Consider the following 26,747-nt stretch of genomic DNA (forward strand, 5'->3'; position numbering starts at 1 on the left):
AACACTGCAGGCACAGAATTTTTATGTCCCATTTAAGCCTTGAATAATATGTACGATCGACAAGAGGTAAACGATTTTTCATGAATTCGTACGCAGAGTCCAACCGTGATCTGTTGTTTATTCTAATCACTGTTATTATTTCAACCTGTTGGATTTATTTAACACCCAAATCACGTAGCAGATTTTCTTCTGTGCGAAAGAAATATTTTGTTTTAAAATTACTCTGAACTTCGGTGAGATTTCACGACAGCATTTTAACGTAGTTGGATCAACTATGTCAGTATTAACAATGCCTGTATGAATACAAAACACAGATATTCAGCAATAGAAATGACTTGACTTGATTGTGAAGAATGGTGATGTCAACTGTTTTCGCAAATGAAATTAGTACAATATTTAAATAGTCAGATCCTCGACATTCTTTTTCTCAGTGTGAGAAACAAATCAGTATTGTTTTAAAAACTCAAAGCTACGCATTTCGTTGTTTCAGGAATAATTTACATTGCCCAATGGAATGGGTGACTATCTACACGTTTAACTATGGTATATGAGAATTAAACACGAAAAATGGTAATTACTTTAACTTTCCAGAGAATTTTATAACTACATAACTAACAATCATCAAGTTATATCTTGCTATGCTTGTTGTTTTTAATTTTTAGTATAAAACGTATCGTCGAGTAAGCCACGCTATTATGAATGGAATAATTAACCTTAATGTCACTTGGAGCGCCATTGGTTATACCGCGTCATTTAACTAAGCCAAAACTCGCCCACTTGTCACGTGACCAAAGACAATTCTCTTTCATTTAATTTTCTGTTTCCATGTCCACCATGTACGTTATTCGGGGCTGCAGTCGACTAGCAACAAATTTCCTATTCCGTAGCTCGTGCATGGCACTGTAAAATATTCATCAGTATCTACGATGTTGGCAATTGGAATCAACTCCAGAGCGGACGTATAATTGAATTAACTGAAGCTGGGACACGAAATGTGCAATTCCATTAGGGTACTGGCAATACAGAGATTCCCTGAGTCCTGGAGACAAAGGGAGGGGGGAATTTAATTTGTATTGAGTCACAGAGCGCAGGCACGTAGGAGTCCGAAGTGAAAGTGATGAAAACTGTGAATTCTGTGAGGTTGGACATGCCATAATAATTCGAAGAACTTCAGGAAACATTCTGATTGAAAGATTTTCACTGGGTCTCACCATATTTATGATTAATATTTGCCCGCCACGCGACGAACGTTGCTGCGTGCATTATATATGCAATTATGGAGCTGCAGGGAGTAATTATGAGCCTTGCAGAGTAGGAGCTGAATTAAAAGCACTTTGTCCTACACGGATTAGCAGCGAACACCCGGAGATTAACCCCCTCCCCCGCCCCTCGAAAGATGTCAGATAATAATTCATTACTGCCTAGAATTTCGGTCAGGCAATTGCCTTCGTCCACGCGATGCTAAATCTGCTGCCTTTAACCGAGATTCAACGAACTTAGGCAAAGGAACCGACAGATGTGAAGTGTATAGCGTCTCTTTTGAAAACAATTCCTTCTTCATCGAATTCCTCACCAAATCACGACTCTAGCTATTCATCAGCCCGGTAAATTGCCTAACCTGATTTTGAAGACCATTGAATAGTCCTCACTCCTGTAAACCACGTTTGGAACTCATCGTTCTTCGCTTCGGCCTGGCGATCGGATCCGGAACGGTGACGTGAACTGATACCTTGAAAGATGAGCGAGCTCTCATTTCTGGCGCTTTTCCGTACAAAAACGTCTGCATTTTCGCTACCTGTTGCCCTTTCAGTAATATTCTTCACATCGATCCTTCATCTTCGCCTTCTGTGTGAAAACTGAAACGTTGAAAATTGTAGCTTCGCACGATTGAGATTCTATACATCATTCACCGTTGACCATTATTTGCTGACACAAATTTCCACTAAATTCTATTCTTTTTTATGAAATCGTACTAACGAGTGGTGGTCACATGATAAATGACACCTGATAACCTATCACGAAAGGCTTGATATTCCAAGAAACCATTGGTTTGGCACTTTAGTTGTTATTTGCAGAGACACTTAAGACTCCTGAGAGGTCGACGGGCGATCTCAGAAGCCGGTGGAACTATTTCAGAGATTTCAGAACAAAAGGGAAAGATGGATAGGATTTGAGAACAGCGCGAAGCTAGGGTTTCGGAGACGTGCAAACGTCGAAAGATTTCGCCGCTCCATTTGCTCGATATGTGAGCCATTGAAATCGAATAAGAAACGGGGAGGAGAGAAGAGGAGACACTGCGTAGTCGGAAGCCAGATAACCCGTACCCCAAAGCCCGAAGCCTAAAACAATGGAAGAATTGAGTTGGAATTGAAGTGAAGCAGCGGACGAAATCCGGATCTCTTGTCTGAACGGCGCACCAGACCAGATCGTTTCAATTTCAAGGAACATTTAGAGCAACAGGTTTACATGCGCGTGCACATTCAAACGGTGTCATCATTTTCCACCATATTTATCCCGAATCTATGAACACTTCAACCCTCACGTATTGCCATGTCGTTTTTGATCATGATCCACACTCTCCACACGTTCTCCTCTTCTTATCGAACAACACGTGACGCCAGCACCCCCGTAAATCACTCACGGGCAATAACTTTCATCCCCCGAAATCCTGATCGTCTCGAGTGGGTATAAACCTTAGGAAAAAATTTCGGAAGGAAATCTCTTTGAAGTAAAAAGCGAAATGAACTTGTTGAAAAGCTTCAGTTCCGTGTTTTAATCGACAATCCAAACAGTCCACTAGTTCCTGTTAGTATAAGAGTTCTTGGAAACTCCTCGAAACATTTTATCACCGTTCTATTTTAACTCCATTTCCGTTTTAAAATGTTACCGAAGAAACCGTGCAATTAAAAATCAGTCGCACGTTGGGTCATAAATTTTCCTTCCTATTATGGCATTACTCACCAGCATCTTCGACCGTTACAGTGTACTCCTGTAAATCATTCATACTCTAGAGATATTGAAGCTTATTCTTGGGAGTAATTTCGTCGTACTCACCTGGAACAAAGAAAAGGAATTCATCAGTGCATCAAATCATGAAGTTAGTCAAAAGGTATCTACTGAAGAACCTTTCTTCAGGGCTTAGAACGAGCAGGAAATCGAAATTTCAAGCCCTGTCCCAAAATCCTTAGCAAATCTGGTACACGTATAAGTAATTCAATGACAACTTCTGTCAATCATTTTAATCTTTGTAATTAAGAGTCACTCGACAGTCAAATAATGAACTTCCACCTCAATTGTGAAGAACAAGAGAAACATCAAGGCAACGAGGTGACTGTTTAACTGAAAATTTTCCAGCCAACAAACGCGTTCGACCCAAGTAAACAAAATGCAGACCGCTTAATATCGCGAATCCTTGAGAAGTTCACTTGGTTAATCCTGGTGCAACATGAATCGTGTACATAGTTTAGGGGTTTGTGTATATGCCCGAAGTTCAGTACCCGAGGGTGTCGAGGGGCAAGTCAGACCCCAACTAAACTAATATATAATCCGGTGTTGGCCGCGCTGTGGAGTTATATCGTTGGTTCCACGACGAGCCGAGGTTATCAGATGAATGTGTGTAAAATTAATTAATCAACTAATTAAGATCCACGTCCGTCGCTCGACGCAGTCACAATCGAAGCAGCTGGTTTCACGCGACTTCCATTATTAGAGCAAGAAAGTCCGCCGTGGTTGCAGTGCGGAGGTTAGAGATAACACCGACGATCATCTGATTAGGTATACTAGGAGGTCTTTGAGATCGGAAGCCTGCTCTCCAGGGTGTAATGGATGCCAGAGGCGCTTTGTGTCTTTATCAGCGCAAGAGAACCATCTCAGGTGCAATTAATGAGTCACAGGCCATTTCAAGACAGCAGAAATTGATTCTGGAAGTAATTATATGTTGGTGCAACCATGCATGTGTCTCGTTTCGACCGTATCAACCTCTAGCTAGTCGACGAATGTAATCCTGCTATATGATGCTCAAGTTGCGGAGTTTCATCGGTCGATTAGAAACAGCTTCGGGGGTTTGCTCAGTCAGTATACCATTGGTCCAGTTCTAGACGTGCAAAACAGGAACCTAATTCGAAGATCAAAAACGTCACCGATTCATCCTTTTCAAAAAATGTTGGGGTATGTCAATATTCACGTTTTGGATAAACGAAAAGAGTGCCTGCTTTGAGAGCTGTGGCTCACGAAAGCTCAGAGGAAATCCGACGACATTAACGGTGGAGGATAGCTGAGCTCGGTTGTTCAGACAATGGAGCAGGGATAGATTTGTTGAGTTTAGTTGGTATGACTGGCGGCTTGCCAGAGGTGCATTGTCCTAGGGATGGTGAACAGGATACCAGTGAACTTATACGTCGAACACGAACAAACTAACCCTCTGCATATTATATTACATGTATGCGATGATGCGATGCAACCATGGAACTGCAGACCACTTGGCAAGAGCTTCGCGAGGTCACGTGGAGGACATTGTGATCCAGGGTGAAGGGAATGGAATTTATTGGGAATTTATTGTTTTGTGGGTCCTCTCCGTCTACGATGATAAAGGTTTCGTAGTCTGGTGTGGGTTCACAGATTGGTCAGGTCAAAACCGTACAAGAACTTCTTTGCAAAATCGTCCAATAATGTGATTTTCGGGGTTCCAATTCGTCGTGAAGGTGTCGGCGCATGCGGTCGCGACTGGAAAAGGCTAATTTATGCAGTAATCAAGAGCCCTCGAACCCTTGTTCGCACCCTTTGTACTGTACCTCTTACGTTCCGCGCGAAACCGAGTATCCATCCCCTGCCAACCACATGCCAGGTCTCTAACCCCAAACCTAATGTGTACCGTGGGATTCGAGGCACCTGTTTTTCTCCCCCTTCTCCCTTTCTCTCAAGCCTCAAGTTGCCAAAACGTTTCTCTCGTCAACTCGAACGCGCAAACATACTTGCGAATGTAATTATAACGCATTTGTATGCAGACGGCAACGCGTGAAAGTGGACGTCCTATGCTTAACGACCCTTCATCTGAGCTGCGGTCGAGTGTTTTGGTAAATATTGAACTGTGGTTGTTGTACCTCTTACGTAAATAATCATTCCACCTCGACTCATCCTCACTGTCAGACACATAACGATGACAAAGATCTGACAAGGGGAGTGTCAAACTTGGGAATCACAGATTTCCATCACTTTTATATATATTGTAGGGCAGGGTCCCCTCAATAAATATATAAAGCGGCAAGACGCCATTCGTTTTTATTATTGAGAAATTTCAACTCAAAGTTCTATATGTAACTTAAGTAGAAGGAACCTTTTTACCGGTTGCAGCAATGGTTCCGTGGCGTAGCGGTAACGCTCTTGCTTACTGAGGGACCGAACGGCTGTTCAAGTTCCGTTAGAGTTACTTTTTTTTTTTTTTTATAAATTATTTAATACAAAAATAAATAATTAATAATTAATATTTCTATAAATTATTTTTTTATTTTTAAGTTAGGAAAAAATACAAAAAATGATAAAAATAGGATTTGTAATAATTATAATAACAAAGTAATCAATATTATCAAAAATAAAGTCGCTCAGTAAGCAAGAGCGTTACCGCTACGCCACGGAACCATTGCTGCAACCGGTAAAAAGGTTCCTTCTACTTAAGTTACATATAGAACTTTGAGTTGAAATTTCTCAATAATAAAAACGAATGGCGTCTTGCCGCTTTATATATTTATTGAGGGGACCCTGCCCTACAATATATATAAAAGTGATGGAAATCTGTGATTCCCAAGTTTGACACTCCCCTTGTGAGTAACGCCAAGAGAGGTTGTGAACAGCGATACAAGGATAATGACAACGATTCGATGGCGAGATGATTCTGGATACAGAATTTTCAGCTCAGATGACTCGGGAGGAAATGGACCATGACGAATCTTCGAGTACAAGGGATTCCAGAGTTCGGAGAAGACAAAAGTCCGAGCATTAGGAGAGCGTGTTTAAGCTAATACTAGTTTCACGAGGCGCCATCACTTTCGCCACTTCCGGCAGCGCTGGGTGTTCGGATCCTCGGTTCTCCTCTCCTTCAGGATAGCCGACGCTGCTACGCCGGGCTCAGAGGCTCAGCAGGCCGTGCTATCAGCACACCTCGTAGTAATTACCCCATCTGTCTCCGGTGACCCTTGAGCTGCCCCTCCGCCAGTCCCACCGCTGCCACCAACTGGAGCACGTATTGCCAATTCTGGCGCACTACCTTAGCCGTATCTCGAGCTCTATCACGCCCGGGACAAATTTATTACCGAGTATCTCTTCTTGATAGAGTTGCCCTTCCCCAAAGCCGGAAAAGAAGGGCGGGAGTTATTTCCTCGATTATTGACAGGGACGATTTACTCACCCTTGACTATTAGCGGAGACTTGATCTTCTTCACTCGCAGTAAACCCTCACAAGTTTTCAGATATTGATAAAATTTTGCAGATTGTAAAATGGGTGAAAATGTATGTGACGAATTCCATCCTGAGAACGTTGAACAAACCCCTTCAATATCACATTTTTCTGTTCTTTCTCTCTTGTGTACACCCAGATAATAATCATCCGATGATGTTTTGACGTAACGAAATACTCCTATGTATTTTCGGGGATCTTCATTCGAATCCAATGTCAAACATCAACATTTAAAATGACTTTGTCAAAATGACTGATCTAATTTAGAAAAGTTGATTCGGCATTTTCAAGGTAGCTATTCCAGAACCCGAAATGCAGACTTCCAAATCTGAAATGTTGGACCGAAAATGGCACATCAACTTCAACCAAGGTGGTTGGAATTTCACAAAAAATGGAAAAGAACAAAAAATTGTGATACTTTGAGAGGTCGATTTCACCCTCTCGGACCAGGACTCCGTAAAAATAACACAACATTTACCGAAGGTTTTTATCCACTGCACAATCCTACAAGTTTCGTTAACATCAACGGCGACACTTAAAGATCAGATTTTCTCGTGAGCCTTGCTAAAATCCATGAATTGTCGTCGATGATGACTGCATGCGATGACCTTCGAGAGAATTTGGCGGTCATCATGGATTGATTCGACCACTTTCATCGAGTCTGAGAACTCCGACTACGGTGTTCGATCTCTTGCGGGTAATTAACGATTGCATTCTTACTGCAACGGGGGTAAACAGCGGTATGGCGAGTGCGCCTTTGGCGGGAATACCGGGGCAACACGTTCCCGGTACATCCAGAAATGCCGATGCTCGTGGCGCACGTCGGCTGCCGGACATACCATAAGGACGTCTCGGTATCTTCACAGATATTCGTGAAATGCCTATTTTCACCGCGGATTATGTCCATCCTCAACACCATCGGGAGAGTCTCTACGATGTTTCCACAATTCATGGCCCTTGAACACCAACGCTTAGATTTACACAGACAACGCTTTCCCCCGAATCACGCGATTTCGTTCCAACTCTCTCCCGAGTTTCGGCAGATATCTCGAGCCAGAGCTGAACTCCCGCTGATCCCTTATGACGTTATCACTAATTGGCAGCCGCTCCTGCACATAGCTCAACGATTTACCCGTCAAAAGGGATCACTGGATCCATCGCTCTAATGAGAATATATTTCCGACTGCTTTTGAACAAGGAAGTGAGAAGAGGTGGTCAAATTTTAATTTGTTATTTGCAACAATATTTGAAAGTTGATAGACAATTTTAGGATCATTCTTGGAATTAAAATCAAGAATTCTGAATTTCAGGTCAACTTTGGGGTGAAACCGATATTTTTATTACTATCCTAGGTATTTTGCAGAACTCTGAAACAATATTTGAAAAACTTTTTGTTTCCCTAAAATTTTCTGAAACCTCTGTATGCAAAAATTCCTTAGCTTTTTTTTATAAATAAAGCTTCATCGAATCGTTAAGATTAATCTGTGTTTATGGGGCATTCGGAATCTTTGAAAATCCTGTTCAAACGTATTCAGAAATATTCTATGCTAGATAATAAAAACTATTCGATCGCAGAAAGCAATCGAAAAAGGGTGAGATGCCATAAATACACTAAAACTCGAACGGAAGTTCGTAAAATGACGATATGGAAGTGTGTCAACCAGTGCGGAAGGATGCAGGTTGTATTTTAGTCCCCAGTGCCTTAGGGTGTCTCACTTAAATGCGGACCGTGTATAACCTGATTATTTATCGTGGCAAAGGGTGGGGGGGGGGGGGGGGGGGCGGTGGGCATATCTTTCTGGCTTTCGACAACACGTGGGTCGATAATTATCGCTCGACCTGACCGATGTATCGTGTTTTAATCTCAGCTTGGATGGAGAGGGGAAAGAAGGGGGATTTTTGCCCGGGGACATTTTAATCTAAGGGTTGACGTATTCCCGGTCCGCCGCGTTCGGGTTATCGGTCGGCACATACATGGGTCATCCTGCTCGGCAAGGGAAACGAGCTTTTATCGCATTCATTAGTTCACGCGGGTAAAAACCAGGTAGAAGCGAAGCCTTGCACGCCAGGTCATGTCTCTGCCATCAGGACTCCCAATTTCGATTTGGGAAAGGTCACCACGGGTATGTTTTTCTATTTAATAATACAGCGAGTAATATGAGACATCTAACGAGCAATGATCTCCTGTTTAAAGTGACTTTCAAAGTTATTGGTGATTGGGATTGTTAAGCTTCGTTTAACTTATTTAGGATAGCGAAAATCATTAGAATTCTGCAAAATTGATCATAATGTTAGTCGAAGCTAGCAATATTGAAATTAATCAAAACGAATACACAGTCTCACTAATGGGTGAAGGAATGAATAAAAAACAATCATTTGACGGAAACGTAGGAAAATGTAACTGAAATCGTGAATTTCTACAGAGATAGATTGAGTTATGAGCAAACCTGTGGGCTTTAAGCTACAACTGGCCTCTTGGGTTTGCCACTTGTCATTCTAGACATTAGTCAGATTGACTCTTGAGGTCCTTCAAGATTCGACTTGCGATGTAGAACTCATGGGAACATGGTGATCATGAGAAATTAATTCTTAGTCATGCCCCGCAAGGAGGGGTTAACCAATTTGCAAGAAAGTGCAATAGTTGCAAAGAAAAACACGGTATCGGAAAGGTCGTCAAGGCGACATCACCTACAAAATCTATCGCAAATACGGCGACAGCAAATATATAAACTCACACGCCCGTTACGACGTAAATACAAAATAATAAAAAATAACTTCACTTTTACAAAGCCATAAAAATACCTCCGAATATCTATACAATATCATCTTTTACATTCATTGAACTATGAGTTTAAATACAGTGTTGGCGGGCAGGAAGGGGAAATTTATTATACAAGCTAGATGCCAAGATCAACTATTAATGTTAACGTTATCGATAATCATAGTAGCTTATTTATCAGATTACTTCAAGGATAAATCACAACCCATTTTTATCAAATGCAAATCGAAGGCGCTTCAGATTCTATCTTTGGTAGATTTCGAGGAAAAGGCAAGACTTTAAGGACATGAACATGGAATTTTAGCGAGACGAGTCGTAAAAAAACATCTTGGAAAAACAATAAATGAAATGGTTAACAGTCTTTTCATCGATCGCGCTGAACTCCCTCCACTGCACCGCGTCTCGCTGACTTATGGGACACTTCGTTAGACATGCCTCCCCCTCCTGAATGCGGTGTAACAACACTATAGGATTACTTTCAATTGGCGAATCGACGAACGAAACGAAGGTTTGTATTACGACAGTGCCGCAGCAATTTATGTGCGTGACAACGCGTGTCACGTTAGTCGGGGATAGGGGGCTTCCCGGATTTGTGTGGTCCGTGTATACAGGCGGCTCGTATGACGCCCCGAGGGAGAAGGCCACTGGTAGGTACAATGAGATTTTCCCGCCGGAATTACGCATTTATGAGGAGACGAAAGTTGGGGGCTGAAATGTCATTTAATGCCAAATCTCTGCCATGCTCGCACGGAGGGTTGGACTGGATACGATATTGCCAGTTGGGCTTCTCGCTCGCCATTGTTTGCTGGTTACGACCAACCGAATCCGGTTTTACAGCACACTCCACATTCCCTTCTATACCACGATTTAATCCACGTTCAAAGTTATGCTCCAAACGAAGGCTTTTTCTCCTTTTCATTTTGCGCAATTTCTCTCTGCATAGCGATTCGTTTTTAACGCAAGCAGTATCATCAACGTGAGCACGAAAGCCAGAATGGCGATGCGTTTCCTTGTGCAGTAACTGCATGGTAATGTAGAGAGAAAGAATTTTTTCTTGTGTATTGGCTTAGACGTGAAACGATTTGGGTTGAGTTTATCGAGAGAAACTGCGATCATTGGTTCAAATATTCACCAATGAAAGTAGAAACGAGTTCACTTCGCAACAGCTCGAGGAGAACAGTATAGGATTCTGTATGAATCACTGTGCGCAGCTCATATTCATGCTTATGAATGGGGGGATGATTTATCATACGCATAGGGCGCAGCCTTTGAAGAATAACCGCACCACGGGCACAATAGAGCTCGATATACACACGTAACGAAGTTGATCAGATCAACGTAATACGACAAATGAAATGAAGAACAAGTGGAATGGAAATGGAAAAGCGGTTAGCACGGAAAGAAAGAACTGCTCTAACTTAGATTTCACTTTTTCATATCTTTTTTAGTTCTTGCGGAACCTTCTGCGAATCCACTAAAGAAGATGGAACCACTTTCACTGACTGTTACATAACCACAAAGTACGAAAAGCGACTGTGCTTCAGAATCGTGGAAATTATCATCTTGGCATGATCGTGGAGTGTGTTGACTCATGATTAAATGGACTTTGCTCGGATTGCTGGGGTACCAAGTATTTTTATTCGTCGATAACTTCGCGTACCAGTCTTGACATATAAAAGTGTTCTATTGGCGGTGATAAGAGGATGGAAGAAAGTATCGCAACGTGATTTGTTAACCTAGATTGCAGGTGAATTATCGTTGCTTTGGAAGAGCTACACCGAATGATTTGGGTCACATCAAAACAATCAGTGATTGTTATCCGCTCTTTCGGAATTATCCAAAGTCCACTAAAATTAACATTATTACGCGGAGCTTTCAAAATCTAGTCATTACCAGCCAGCGTTGGAGAATTATCGGATTGCTCGATATCGATTCCGCGGCATCATGTGATTTTGAATTGTTCTCTGCATGACTTGTTTTCAATACTCCGACTTCTGACTCCGGTCAAATCTATAAGAACAAGAACCAGCAAGCAGAGCTGCATTTCACGAACACAAATAGACGTGAACTTACAACCCGGAAGTTTTCTTCCGCAGCACTTGAGCCAAGTTTCGCGTGCAGTAACCCAACAGCTTCGTAGGTCAGGTTAATTTATCGCCACAGACACAGTTGGTTGCAACAAAAATTGTTCCAATCCCTGGGCTTTTACTCGTAGGTTTTTAATCAATCGTACGCTTCGTGTAATTGATTTTCTAGTTCTAATCGCATCCTGATACAATAGTGAGATACGTGAACATCCATGTAATGTCTAATTTACACATTTCGTTCAACAAGACTTAATTATACCGCAGTTTTGTTCGCAAGCGAAGCCATGAGCAGATGGATTGCAGTAAACTAAACCGTGGTACTGCAGTGAGCCAAGAACTTGATTACTCACCTCGCACACACGCACGACGTCCTCCGTATCAAAGCTCAACATTCGCAGTACTACGTGCGTTATACTTGACACTCTCACGCACCTGGTAATGCAGTTGCATGCTACAAGCGTGAGGCACGTGAGAACGACTCTGTTCCAACATACTCGAGCCATTAGTCCATGGTTTGATCACGACCATGTGAACATTGCCTTGAACGGTTTGAGGAACTGACTCTCTCATTCATCCAATCCCATCGCCAATTTATGTCAGTCTTCGTGTTAGGCATGTTTTAAAGATTTGTGGAATCGCTAACAGTGTTAAAATTCACAACTCGCGCCCATGTGAATCCTTTGTGGAAAACATTTCTTTTCATATCAGAAGCCATTGGATCTGTTTCTGTGTGATTCAGAATCCTAGGGCTTTTGATGACTTCCTTTACCGAATTTTAAGTAGTGACTGGATGTTCTATGTTACAGCGATCTGCTGGACATGAGAATGGAAACGATACAAGAACGTTGATAGTCAAGTGTTTTGATAGGAAACGGGGAGCGTCGGGAGAGATAAGTAAGTGTAGTAAAGTAATGTAAGCAACGTTGTACCGCAACTATCGTTTGTACGGTCACAGAGAAAATCCTCGATAAGAGGCAGAAGCAAAGGGTTAGACTGGGTTATCTGGGGGCAATAAACTTCGGTGGAATAACATGAAATCTGGTGAACCGCTAGTCCCCTTTACCCAGCCACTGCCCTTTTCTCCATCTGTGCATTCGGTTCTTCCTGAATCGTGGATAGCTGGCGACAGATGCGATTGTTTGTGCGAGGATCCGAAGACTTGCAATTTCCATGGCTCGAACTTATTAAGACGGATATCTGCAGCTGAGACAGGTTAAGTTGTGACGAGAAATTGATAATCTCGTGGCGTGATTTATTCTCTTTTAGTGTCACTCGGTGCACTGACAGAGTCAGTTGATTTAGAGGCCATTAAATACAGTGATTTGACGACTTCGAAACCATTATTGAAACTACTTTGGTTTTGAGCCCACTACTCACGGGGTCATAACCGCTGCTCTTGACTTCAACGTTTCATTACGACCATTAATTTTATCTATTCTTCCAGTTGTAATCCTCAGCGACGAAACGAAAACAAGACTTTTGTGCATCGTGAAAAATATTATCACGTCGAGTAATGTCGTAGAATCTCGTGCCGAGTTCGTCAAAGTAATGTCAAAATGGCTTTGTGCATATCGCGGATGTGCTGCGAAATTTTTTTCCTCACTAGGGCGAAGACCAGGACATTGTAATACTGGTTTCGATTACGTTAAGAGAGTTACCTGGATTTCGACGATCGTTCATTGATTCAAATATTTCCGACGCTGGTGATATAAAATATATCAAACTGTTAACCACAGTGCGGTAATTCTTCTTTTCCGAATGTGTTGTGAAAGAAATTGTGCAAATAATCGAGAATTAAGAACGGTTCGCACTGTATCGCTATGAAGTTTATAATCGTCTTGCAAGAAATGTACTGAAATCAATCGTCATCACAGACTTAATTACAACCCAATTGTACGATCCAAAGCAGAACGATGACTTTCCGCAAATTGACAGATTGCAGACACGGCAGCAACACAGCAAGAAATTAGTAGCACCATTATTTGCCGCGAGTAGAGGCAGGAATGAATAGCCTAACGTTCAAACTTGGTTTGAAAATCTGAACGAATAAATCTTGGCATGAATCTACAGATACCATTACTGGCATCGATAATTTAGCCGGCGGTTTGCATTCAGTTGTTACTTATTCTTCTCAGCTCTGTTCTGGTGTACTATCAAGCTGAAATCAACCCGAAGTGAAAAAAAAATAAATAAACTGGAAAAAGTAGTCAAATGAATAAATCGGTATAACAATTATTCTATGAATATTTGAGTTTCTTCTTTTATGTACTCGCATTTTCTCTCACGTACGCAATAAAAGAGAAGAAATTCGGCAGAAGGAGTAAAAAGAACTTGAATCGCGCACTTGACCCTTGACTCTCCACCGTGGCGAGGGTTGAAGAGCATCCAAAAATGCGGCTCACCTCTTGAGAGCACATAAATTGAAGCCGAGAGATAGGATTAAAAAAATACCACGCAGAACTGAATGCGCTAATACACTCGAAATCGAAACGACAAGAGGGGGAAAGTTGATCAACGAAGTAAGGAAAGCTCTTTCCGAATCTCCCCAGCGGGAAGCTCTGATGAATCGTCGAAATAATCTCCTCCTCCGCCCCACCGAAATATCAGACAAGCATCAAAAAAGGAAGAATAAAGAAAAAAAAAAAAAAACACACCGCAAAAGACCTCGCCATAAAATAGAATAGCAAAAAGAATGCTATAAACGAAATGTCCCAATAATCGAAAGAGATTCTTTTCCCCTTCCTAGGCTCCACTCTTTCTGCTACTACTGCCTTCAAGTTGGATGGCTCCGTACCCTCTCAACCCCCGATCCGTTACCACTATCATACATACTCAGTATCGGCTTGCGGGTATATATATATATATATATAATTCGTGTGTGGTTATATTTATATACCTATGTATATGAAAGCTGGTGATCCGCTTATACGAAATGGATAGCATCTCGAGAGATATTTTATTTTGTCAAGAGGAATGGGGGTAGGAGGTGGTTTTATTGGTTGGTTGCATCGCGTCTCCGTGACCGCAGCAGTGGGTTTCGTTATTTTCCCAACTCTCAAAAGTATTTTGTCCTCCTCCTCATCGTCGTCGTCGTCGTTCTGCAGGAGCACTACTAGAATTTCTCAGTCTCAAGAGCCCCCGTACACTTTCCTCTTCCAGCCCCCTCCCCTCCCCCCCCCCCCCCCTGCCCCTTTTCATGCTCTACTCGTGCAGTGCTTGCGGTAACGTCAGCAGCTATGATGGAATGAGGAGGAAAAAAGTTTCGCCAAGAGTTGTGGACCCGTTCATACCCGACAACCTCAACTATGCGCTGCTTTTGCACTGGAGTCATAAAAAAAAAAAAAAAAAAGAAAAAGGAAGATACTATCAACGGTTTCGAACAAACCCTTCGATGAGACCGTGAGACACGATTACGGCGAAAATTCATCGTCTCATAAAATGTCACCCGGTGGAAATGAAGATAAATGTTTTTGTCTATCGTTGGTTGAAATTCCTGAGATTCTAAACAAAAACATGTGACTCGTCGTTATTTTCTCATGACATTTTAGTCGTTATTTCAATACTCGTGGAGATTTTATACAGATTTTGTGAGTCGTCAGTTTGCAGAGAGAGGGACGGATTGTTTTGTTTTCAAGTTCAAAAATAAAAAAAATGGTGACATTATTCTTTCACACCTGATTGTACAGACTGGCACGTACAAGTATTTTCAAATTCACGTACATTGATTTGAAAATTTCGAGTCTTCTTCAAGGGTATGCTGTACGTGAGTTTTCAACTTGATATAGAATGAGGTTCAGAATTTTGTATAAAAATAATTATTCTCTCCGCTGATTTTGCGATTTTCAAGTAATTTAGAATTGTATTTTTTCCTGAAAATATATTTCGGCATCTTATGCATCTCTAATTTTTAACGTATGTCTGGCAATACCTCGGCCTTGAGTCAACTATGAATAGCAAGGTGCATTCGCCTCTAGTATAGCGCATTTTCCGTCCCCCATGATCCTCATACAGTTTCCCCCGTCCTGAGCTCTCCCCGACGCACAAGAATAATGGTTTTTCGTTCGATCGCGAGGTAGCAGGAGAAGAAAAAGAATAAGAATAAGAAGCAGATTGAATTGGAAATATGTGATTCAGCAGTATGTAAAGTCGTCAGAGAGGTTCGTTCAGTCGCGTTTCCCCGTCGCTGAATGCGGTTATAAATCCGTTATTCTTCGTCTATTTTCTTTATCATTATTTTCCTCCTTCTCCTCCTCCTCCTCCACCTCCTCCTTATACCATTTTCCTTTCACAAAATTCAATCTGCTTATACGTACACCTCGGAGGAAAATACACACAGCGTCTTCGGCATCGTCGAGTTCGTCACTGCGACCGCAGATCCCTCATTATTTTTCAAGAGGAATGAGTCCGGGTTAGTCTTATACACTCTTATCATGACGAGATTTGCTTGCGACTTGAATATTCCACGACTATCCCTCGCTGTCCGTTATTCAAGTTCAATCCAGCCCTCCTCAGATATGCGTAGACTTTTCGAAAATGAGTCAAAAATAGCCGAGAAACGTGAACACAAAAATTATTTAGATATCAAATGTACTTGCATCAGTTCCCTCACTGTGACAATTATTTTCTCAGAATTCATCAGGCTAGATTATTGTTAAGGAAAGAAATATTTTTCCATCAAGGATTGGGAAGAACTAACCTGAGACTGTTCTGACAACAAAATACAACCGATTCAACCCTCAAACTTATGAAATAGTGAATCAGAACTGAAAACACAGGCATGGTCTGCATTCAATCGTCATAACCTCATAATATCGCTAACGATAAAACACTGCTGCAATATATCCATATTTCTTTCAACTACAATATTTACATACTCAAATATTTTGAAACTTGTAAAGTAACATTGTTGCAGCAATGTTTCCGCAATATTTCACACTTTTTAAAGCTACTACCGGCATGTTTTAGCAAAATTGTGTAACGCTTTTGAAATATTTCAAATCGTGAAAATCGAAATTGCGGCAATATTTACACAATATTGCACAATTTACCCGATATATTGCAAAACTTTTAAGTTTTTATCAGTGCAATATTTCTGCAACATTCTGAACTCAACGTACTTGAAATATTTTGATCTATGATAATTGACATTGTGGAAACGTTTCCAAAATATTGCACAATGTACCCGATACATTTTCAACCTTTCAAGCTTGCGTTACTGCAATGTTTCTGTGACATTGTGTAACGTACGTACCAGGAATAATCTGAGGCTTGCAAAGTTACGCTGCAGCATGGTTTCTGCAATATTGCGCAATCTATCCGCGGAAGCATTTCAAATCTTGTAAAGCCGAGTTGCTGCAATTTTCCTACAGCGTTGCATGCTGAATAAGTATCTAATACCCACGATCCATATTCTTCTCCTATTCTTTCCTTAGAGTATTTTTTTTTTTTTTTTTGTTTCTCACGATTTAAGGTAAGTGTACCAGTTATTAACACGGTCAGACCCAATTATTGACCCTTTTATTTTGCATAATTATAAATTGACGGCATAAAATGTGAATTTCTCGGTTAAACACTACAAATTTATTTTTTGGCTATCTTATAAATTTTCTGACAAGTATTTTTCTGTTTTCTTGGTACTACTAGAGTGAACTTTCAATTTCTCCGTTACATATATGTATTAATGGTAGTGTTGATATTCAAATATTCATCTACCCTCACTAGTTATTGTTTATGGTGATTTTAAGCATATTTAGAGCTACGTAAGTACAAGAGAGAACGATTGAACTGGAGTTTTGAATATGGTATTAAAAAATATCACTTTTTCATTCATTTACACTGAGAAAAATTTAGTTTGTTGGTGTAACTAGAAAAATTCAGTAAAACAGGTATCGTTAAAAAAAAACTGTTTGAATATTGTTGAAATTACGAAAAGCGAGGAGCACAAATTTTGGGCTATCGTCGATGCTTTTTTGGTAATCGCAACGCAAAATCAGTTTCTTCTGTTTACTGTACTTTTTTAGTTAAATAAGGCTTTAACATCAATTTATTCTTGCACAAGCATTAAATTTTCACAACAGTTACGAGAAAATATAGTAACAGTGATCGTAATGAGAAAGAATAGTAACGGATACCAGACTTTCCGGTAACAGCTAAAAAACTAATTTTCATTTTCTACCTAGAACTATATTTTTCGATTGTGGTAAAAAATGAAAATAGTTAACGACTCAGCGGTAACCGGAACTAAAAAATTCTCTCAGTGTAGTCTCTTAAGTTTTGTTTCAAACTAATTCTGTCCATTTACACCTAAATATTCAATTTTACACTCATCATGTTTTATTGTTTCATACAAATTCTTCAAAAATCTGTAAATATGCGTATCTTGTATGAGAATAAATCTCGATGTGTTTTAAAAAACCTAGTGCTATATTTCAATTTACCATACCTGAACGCCTACGAAAAGCATTATTACTTAAGGGGGAGGTTTAAATTTATACTTCGCAGGCTCGTGTAGTTGGGACAGGGTCAATAATACCGATACACTCTATCTGATTTCTATTTCGACAAAAAATTAATAAAATCTTAATAATTCACTGAGACGTGATAACCGACAACCACCGTTTCCGTTTTTCTTCTTCATCAGTAGACTGGGCCAAAAAAATTGACTATTCTTTTTTTTTGAAAAATATATTGAGAATATCATTCAGTATGGCAAAAAAAAAAATTTCATGAAATTTTAACCCCTTAATATCAACTTTAAGAGGTCTATCATCGCTATTTTTGATTTTTAGTAATAATTTGATGTTTTACGTCAGAACTGTCGAAATATTGAAGTGAAAAAATTTATGTTCACTTATCCCTTTATAAAATTAAATTCCCTACAAAAAAGGTCTGATTAAAGATTTTTGTCAGACAAGCCGTTTCCGAGTAATTAAGCTTAATAAATTGATATAATTTCTCGAGAATTAATCGAGAATTAATCGAGAATTAATCGAGAAATTATATCAATTTATTAAGCTTAATTACTCGGAAACGGCTTGTCTGACAAAAATCTATAATCAGACTTTTTTTGTAGGGAATTTAATTTTGTAAAGGGATAAGTGAACATAAATTTTTTCACTTCAATATTTCGACAGTTCTGACGTAAAACATCAAATTATTACTAAAAATCAAAAATAGCGATGATAGACCTCTTAAAGTTGATATTAAGGGGTTAAAATTTCATGAAATTTTTTTTTTTTTGCCATACTGAATGATATTCTCAATATATTTTTCAAAAAAAAAAAATAGTCAATTTTTTTGGCCCAGTCTATTCATCAGTTTACTTCATTTTCAGTAAAGATAGACGAGGAGAGGGGGATTGTCAGTTTGTCGGTCGGTTGACCGGGGGCTCCGGTCACTTAGCTAGCGATGAGGCGTAGCAATCGGCAATGATTTCGCAGTGTGCCCCCTTTCACGGCACGCACACTATTCGGCTAACCGGCTTCTCTCTCTCTCGCTTACTCTCGAGGGCAGTGGGAGGCTGTAATTGAATCGCTTGGCTCAAGTTCCGGTCTCTCAACCCCCCCGAGACTGACCGCCGTCGGCAATCGTCAGGCGCACGCCGCGCCGTTTCCCCCGCAAGCCTGTCCCACCACCCCCCCACCCCCCTCATCCCTAGTCTTGACACGAGTAATCGGAATCCTTCATGAGTCTTCGAGCGATGAAAAATCGATGATTTCGAACAAGGTATTTTTCTAACAATAAGTTACGTGATTCAAATTCGTTGCGTCGATGTGACGCGAGGTTTTTTCCCAAAAAGAATCGAGTTTTTGCCGTTTCACAGTCGACCGAAGTTTAGTGAAATTTCTATAACTCGATTCAATAGTTAAAATTCAATTTTTTTTTTTTTTTTTTTTATCCGTAGCCTCGAAATAAAATCGATAAAAATATTTCCTTACAGAATCTTCAATAACGATGAAAAAATTTTTGCCAATAACGATTCTCGTTACGTTCAAACCGAGTGAATTTTAATATTTCAGAAAACCTTGCAGAGCATATTATTTTCAGTATGTAACACATTTTGCCGATGTATTTTGGATACTGGCGAGCAAAGATACGCTTTGAGAATGTCAACTGTGACTGTGCGGGATAAAATTATTTTGTAACGTCGTTTATAAGAGGTTTAATCACCACCGGTGATCTCGTCTCATTAAGATGAAACAGAACTCGCGTATTTCTAACCGCCATCAGCGGTATATATTGAAGATGAACATGGTTCATAATCTGGGTCGTCGCTGAGAATGAGGCAAGTAACGCGTGTCGAACTTGTGGATCATTTCCTCGTTCCAGCCGGGGAAAAAATGTCACAGCTGATCGACATAATCAATTTTTTGAAGCAGCAGCAATTGATCTCTTTGCTGCGATTCTTAGATTATTGCCTCGGTACTGAAAATTACAATTTGCATTTCACCAGATTGATAAGTGTCTTGGAATACTGTACAAAACGACCTGAGGAAATTAAATTGGGAAGAATAAAAGCAAAAAGCTTGTTTAAACACTTCCAATTTCTTTATACTTGTTCACGAAATTTGGATTTGTAAGATTACCTGATGCTGAAATTCTAGAATCTATTCTAAATAAATTCAACGCAAATCAGGATGGATAATTAGCCTCCGTTTACGCACGACGAGCAGATCGTAAAATCTAGGTTCGCTTTTATTTAAGTTACACCATCCTATAACAATTAGTCGGTGAAATTTAAACCGTCTTTACCCAAGTTTCGAACATATAAAAGAACAAGCGAGAGGAAAAAAAGAAGCGGAAGAAAAAAGAAAGAAAAAAAAAAAAAAAACGTAATCGAGAGACTGAGAATAAAAAGTAACGACGTATCGAAAACGTCAAAACTTTTTTGCCAACAGTGAAGGTATAAGACGTAATACGTAAGAAAAAAGAAAAGAAGCACGAAGTAATGAAAAGAAAAAGTACATAAAAGAGACGCGGGAGGGGGAGGTAAAAAAAAAAACCGTTTCCAAGTATTTTGCAAAGATAAAGTAAAAGGAGAGGCGGAAGAAGAAGAAAGAAAAAAAAAATGGAAAAAACTTTTCCCATTTAGTTAAATGCCTTAATGCGAAAATATGATACACCCTTGCGCTTCTTCAAACCTGCACACACACGCACACACCTACGTATATGCGTAAGTATATGTGTATAAAATTTTGTACAATATAGCTTCTTTGTCGTTTTCGCAACGCCCCACGCGATATCAGCCAATTATAAAGAAACGGCTTTGCTATTTTTCCCCTATTATTACACCGAGGCCGACGGCACTTGCGCTGCTTTCGTTCTTATTAAAATCGTAACGCTGGGCGCGTGTGTTTTCCGGTGAAAAATAAAAAACGATTACGCAAAAACGTAAACGAAACAAAACCAACACGCTTTCCCTTCGCGTAGTTATAAAACGTCGTGAAAATTAAACACAAGTTTCCTTGATCCGTAATAATCGATAGATTCGAACCGATTATAGTAAATTAATTTAAAAATGTTCGATTGGTGCAGTAACAAAAATCGTTAGTGTAACATTATTCAAAAGTTTTGGGATTCTTTACCTCAATTGACTGATAATTTTTTGTTTTGCTTAATCGGTTTCAACCCTTTTGTAGATACATTTTTCCTTATATCCGATACACGTGAAATTTTTGCATTTATGGGTTTTCAGGATCTCTGATTACGAATTTGAACTCGAGACTCGAATATTCAAAATGGTGGATTCAATATTGTGGATGTAACTTCAAAAAGTTATTTGATTTTGTTAAAACCGTATGTTACGTCATTTTTGAGATCACTGAATTAGAATCTGAACTCGAAATTCAGAAATTCAAAATAGTGGATCCAATATGGCGGACGAAAATTTAAATGGTCATTTGATTTTGTTAAAACCGCATGTTACGTGATTTTTGGGGTCACTGATTTCGAATCGGAATTAGAAATTCTGAGATTCAAAATGGAGGATCCAATATAACGGACAAATAAAAAAACCTTGAAAAATTTTTTGGTGCGTACTAAGTTTGTGTACGAAGTGGCATACGGATTTTTATGGCAGATTAGTAGAAAATGCTTTTTCGTGGAAAAATACGAATTTCGAACATTTGTACCATCGATAAACAAATAAATTTTATATTTTATAATTTTTTTTTCCTTCAACTCGGAAATATTTCAGAGACCACATGGAACCAAAAAAACTCGGCAGTTGTTAATAAATAAAAATTTGCAAGAAAAGGGTGGACGCTGATCGTCCCAGCGTGAATCAAAGGGTTAATTTATCAGTGATAAGCTCAGGTGCATTTTTCACTCTCATTTGAGCCAAACCAAGCAGCAGTGACTAGACGGAATTGTCCAACCGAGTACGCGCATATCGGGTTCGTAACGCATATGTCGCGCAGTCATAACAGCGATAATCGTTTCGATAAAGCACCCGACGACAGTGACGCATGGCAGCCATCTGACGGATAATAATAGACGGTCATTCGCTATCGCCACATGTCGGATAATCAAGCAGGCTGTACCCTCGCAAGAGGAACAGAGACATCGACGAATGTCTTGTTCATTTCGAGCACCGACGAAATTATTTGCCAACAACGTCGTTACACTCAAGAACTATTACTCGATGTTCATCTTTGCGAAACAGCCGTCAAAATTAGGCTGACATTGATGAACTGACCAAGTAACCTCAATATTTTCATCCACAAATTACCGAACCTGTTAAGAATTATGAGCGAACCGGTATTATTTCATCGAGAAGTACCGAGGATCCTGTTGAAAAGTGAAGAAGATTTTTTTTGAACTTGCACAGTAAGTGAAAAACTTTCGACAAAATAATGGAAGAGCAAAGCTTTTGCTCCTCAGCCAATCACAACACAGATCGACGAAGAAAATGTACTTTTTTGACTTTATATTTAAATGTATAAATTTCGATTCTACGCAACGCACAATAATCAAAATCTCCGTTCGTCACTTGTAAAATTTCCTTTTGTCTTTTTTACGTTGATAATATAAGTCTTGAATTTTGTGATTGATACAATGTTAAATGGAAACCAGTTTTAAAGCCTATGGATATATTGATGCCGCTATTGCATATAGAATTAGGCCTCGTGAAAGAATTTGTAAAAGCTCTTGATCAAGATTCTGAAGCTTTTCAGTATTTGCAGAATTTTTCTCCGTAATTATCCGAAGCCGAAGTGAAAGTGGCTGCTGTCGTCGGACCACGAATAAAAAAGTAATGCACATCGACGAATTTACACAGTTACTGAATCCTCGCGACAAGCAAGCCTGGAAGAGCTTTAAAGCAGTAATTCATGGTTTTCTCGGAAACAACAGAGCTGAGATTTATAAAGAATTGATTGAAACTATGCTTGAAAGCTTTCAATAATCGGCTACGGAATGTCTTTTAAAGTGAATGTTTTACATGCTCACTTGGGCCAATTCGAGGATAATATGGATGCCTATTAAAAAAAAAAAAAATCAGGAGAATGTTTGAATGAACGATAAGAAACGACGCTTTCAGGGGCAGTAATAATGACAGCATGATGACGGATTATGATTTGAGTTTGATACGAAAAAATCCATGCGAACATAAAAGAAGTACGAAAAATAATAATCTTTGAAATTTGTTTATCAATTATTATACATTTGTAGTTTATTATTAATTATCATTTTTGAATAAAAGTGATTTCAATGTGAAACTAAAGTTTTTTTTTTTTTTCTTATTTACAATAAATGATTAAGAATATAGGTGACTTTTCTTAAAACCCGAAGTATGCTTCTGGTTTCAACAAAAGCAAACTTCAACTCATGAAACTATTTTTTATTTTATTAGTTACACTGTTAAAAATTTGTGTATGGAACTTCCTACACTGCATTAGAAGTTCTATTCGCATAGGGAACATACAAATACAATAAATTTATCACACAATTTAGTAAATTCAAATTACTTTTTTTGTGTTTTTCTTGTAAATTTTAGTAAAAACAGTAATTTCCACTGTAAATTTTAAAACATCGAATTCGCAACCTGATTTCATAAATTGACAACTCTTTTGTCCACTAAATATTCACTAAATTCACAACAATTTTCAACGTTCTACGTGGAAAAAAAAATAAAAAAATCCAAATTTTACATCTGTAACGCAAACTCAAGATTCGTGTTGACCGGTGTAATTTGTTCTTCAATGTGACGAAGATCGCGCAACTTTAAGACGCTAAGAAGACCTCAAAACTGTCTGATAACTAAGGGCGGCGTCGTACCAGCGGTCGGTAAAACAGTGACGTATATCCCTGCAGGCGTTGTGAAATATACGATGTAGTTGTGTATGCATATGTAGGTGCATACGTGAAGGGACATTTGTGTGTGAAACACGAGCGCACACAAGCGCTTGTTTGCAGTTCCAGTGTTGGGATATAGTTGAGGTAACTCGCGGCTGAGTTTATACAGCAGCGTGAGAAGATTTAGCGTAAGATCCACGTCGTGTATGTTTTCATGTGTACGTTACATACAAGTGTACAACTATATGCATACATTCGTCCAAGTGTAACTTATACGACGACTATTCCGCAATGCAGTGGGATTTTCGCACTTACTTCGTCAGGCTGAAAGCTCGAGGCTTGAAACGGCATCGGAATCTTTCTAGTTTTATCCGCAGATTCGATATATCGAGGATTGCGAAAATGTTTCAGACGCGAATATCGCAACGAGTCATTGCGAAAATATGTGCTACGGAGCGGAAACATTGCTACAATACTTTTCCAAGGTTACGTTGGTTCATTTTGAGATATTACAAACTTTGCGAAAATCATATCGATGTAATGTTTATAAAATTTTATAAAACATGTCCAAGTTATATCTCTGAAGTATTCGACACTTGAAATGAATCAAGCTGCTTCGATATATCGGCAATATTTCAAACACTGTAAAGTTAAATTGCTGTAATGTGTATGAAATATTTGAAAACCTGCAAAGTTAAGCACGTTCTAGTACATTGAATACCCATTTAAGGAGAGTCATCGGTGAAATAAAAAAGTCCCACATTTTTCAATCAATTTCATTAACATTTGGAACATTTAATAACGATCCTGAAAGTAGAATCTAGTTCAAATTACAGCTCAACAGGTCGAGTAATTTGAGAGTTATGCATTTTTTTAAAAGATTTTTCGGAAATATGTCTTGCGCATTAGGCTTCATTGTAGAAGGTTGAAGTTGGTCGTCGATACTCTTACAACCGTAGACTGAAAATTGATAAAAGGAGTGTTTGATTAGACTTTTTTAAAGTCATTTAAGCTATTACCCAAACTCCTTGGACTTCTATTTACTATAATTTTAGGTGTATCGTAGACTGGGAAATGAGTTATATTCACCGAGTCTGGAATTCCTTCCACCAATTTCAAGACAATATGCCTTAGAATATGTCTACTGGAGGGTGAAATGATTCGATGCAACCTAATGAGCAAGGAATTTGTTAGCGGTGGGCAGAATCTCCTTATAAACGTCTCTTGCACACATTTCCATCGCAAGATGTTGAAATTTCTTTTTAAATCCTATACCATCGTAGTCTGAAAATTGAAAGAATTTTCTTACATGATTTTTTTTTCCAATCATTCACGTGTTATAGAACGGTTTTTGGCCAAAATTTCACCGAAGCATCCTCTCAAGCGGTGCATAAAATGATGGAAACCACGATGAATGGAACCCAGTGACATCCTGTCTTCCATATTGCGGTAAAGGATTTGCCTGCGGTGAAATTGTATCGATCGTGACAACTGATAGGAATCAGAACTGATCCTGCACCTAACCTTCGCCATCGATCTACCTCCGTTAAGCAACAACACAGGTACAATGCCATTCGAACACTGGTAGCTGTATGTAATACGAAACCCAACCCAGCGGCACTTTGTGCTCAAATCTTTTACAACCAGTCGCGTGCGACTAACAAACCGCTCCCAAGTGACAGCCCGCGCACGAGCGAGATATTAATGGGATTCAGGGAACAGAATTCAACTATGAGTCGAGCTAAAATTGTTCGAAAATTGTCCAGATATAAGCGAGGGTGGAAACCGCTCGATTGTCAACCGCAGGCATAACCGAAGCCGCTGAACTCCTTGCTCCAATTCATCGACCAGCTGCAATGATGCGTACCTGTTATGCCTGGACGACGGTGAACTCAAAAGGCATTAAGGGAATTGCCCTCTAATTTCAGTGAGACCCTTTATTGTATATCGCCTGCGCCACATGAACTCTCTTAACTACCGTTTGTCACGACATTCGTTTACCACGAAGCAGTTCCCTGAACACTGTCATTTCCCCCTTCCCATCGCAATTCTCGATTCACCCAGCCCACGTCTGCATGTAGGGACAGAAATTGCTCTTTTAAAAATTAACATCCGTACCTACGGAGGCTCTTTGGAAACGGTTATTACTGTCAGGAACCATTATTCTTACAGTCTTCGCCGCAATTAACTACCTTCCATTCGTCCAGTACACGTGTCCATCGAACACGCGTGATGCGAAATGTGACAGATGAAGCACTTTTGGCTTTACCTACACGTCACTCGACGTATGACAGCCACCCTTCGTTTCAAAATTTTCACGGGACAAGCAACTCACGTCCAGCAAATCAAGTCAATCACTTAACAAGGACGCAATCTCTTTTCCCCAACTTAGGGCTTTTCAAAGGCTTCCAAAAAATTCAGGTAATCAGTTCCAGGTACCTACTTGATATTTCAATAGTTTGCATTGCGAAATTTTCAATCAGTCAATCACTAGAAGCTTTTGATCATAATCGCTGATGTTATAACGGACATTTCTTATTCCTATCACAACGTTCAGTTACTATTCATTCATCGACTTCACGCGAGCATGAATACCTGATACCAGAGATGGAAAAATATGCAACCAACCATTCCTGACTTTGAGGGCAGAACGACCATTGAGTTGAGGTTTAATGCTGTATACTTTAGATTTGAATTCTTGTCTATAAAAATCTGTTGTTTCGGCCACTGCCTACGTTTGCATAGCATCCAAAAATACAGACGGTGACACTATAATCTCTGGTCTTCGTTGCGGCGTTATTTTTAGGCCTTCGAACCAGTTGGCACAGTTCATTGTATTACGACTTGGACGGCTGATTGTCACGCAAAATTTATCACTGCAACTCTGCAGTCTAGTGGTTTGTTTTTTCACAGTCTAATTTTGGTACAGGATATGAATATAGATGGACTGACATTTGACGGTTTTAAAACATCACGTAATATTGTACAGACGTGATCACAATATATGTAGCTGCAAACTTGCAGCATTGTAGAATTAACACAGCTGTATGGCAATTGCGTATAAAGAATTGTGCATATAAATTTTTTGCACAAAAAATTGCAGGATAGTTACAAAATATATCTAAGATATTTGAAAAGT

General features: G+C 39.5%; 1 protein-coding gene across 10 annotated transcripts in view; it reads right to left on the reverse strand.

The window, feature by feature from the left end:
• The window catches only part of LOC107217046 (CUGBP Elav-like family member 2), a 373,474-nt gene that overhangs the window by 263,981 nt on the left and 82,746 nt on the right, over positions 1–26,747 (reverse strand). The window lies entirely within an intron of this gene.

This window comes from Neodiprion lecontei, chromosome 2 (assembly GCF_021901455.1).
Source record: "Neodiprion lecontei isolate iyNeoLeco1 chromosome 2, iyNeoLeco1.1, whole genome shotgun sequence".
In the NCBI taxonomy this organism is placed as follows: domain Eukaryota; kingdom Metazoa; phylum Arthropoda; class Insecta; order Hymenoptera; family Diprionidae; genus Neodiprion; species Neodiprion lecontei.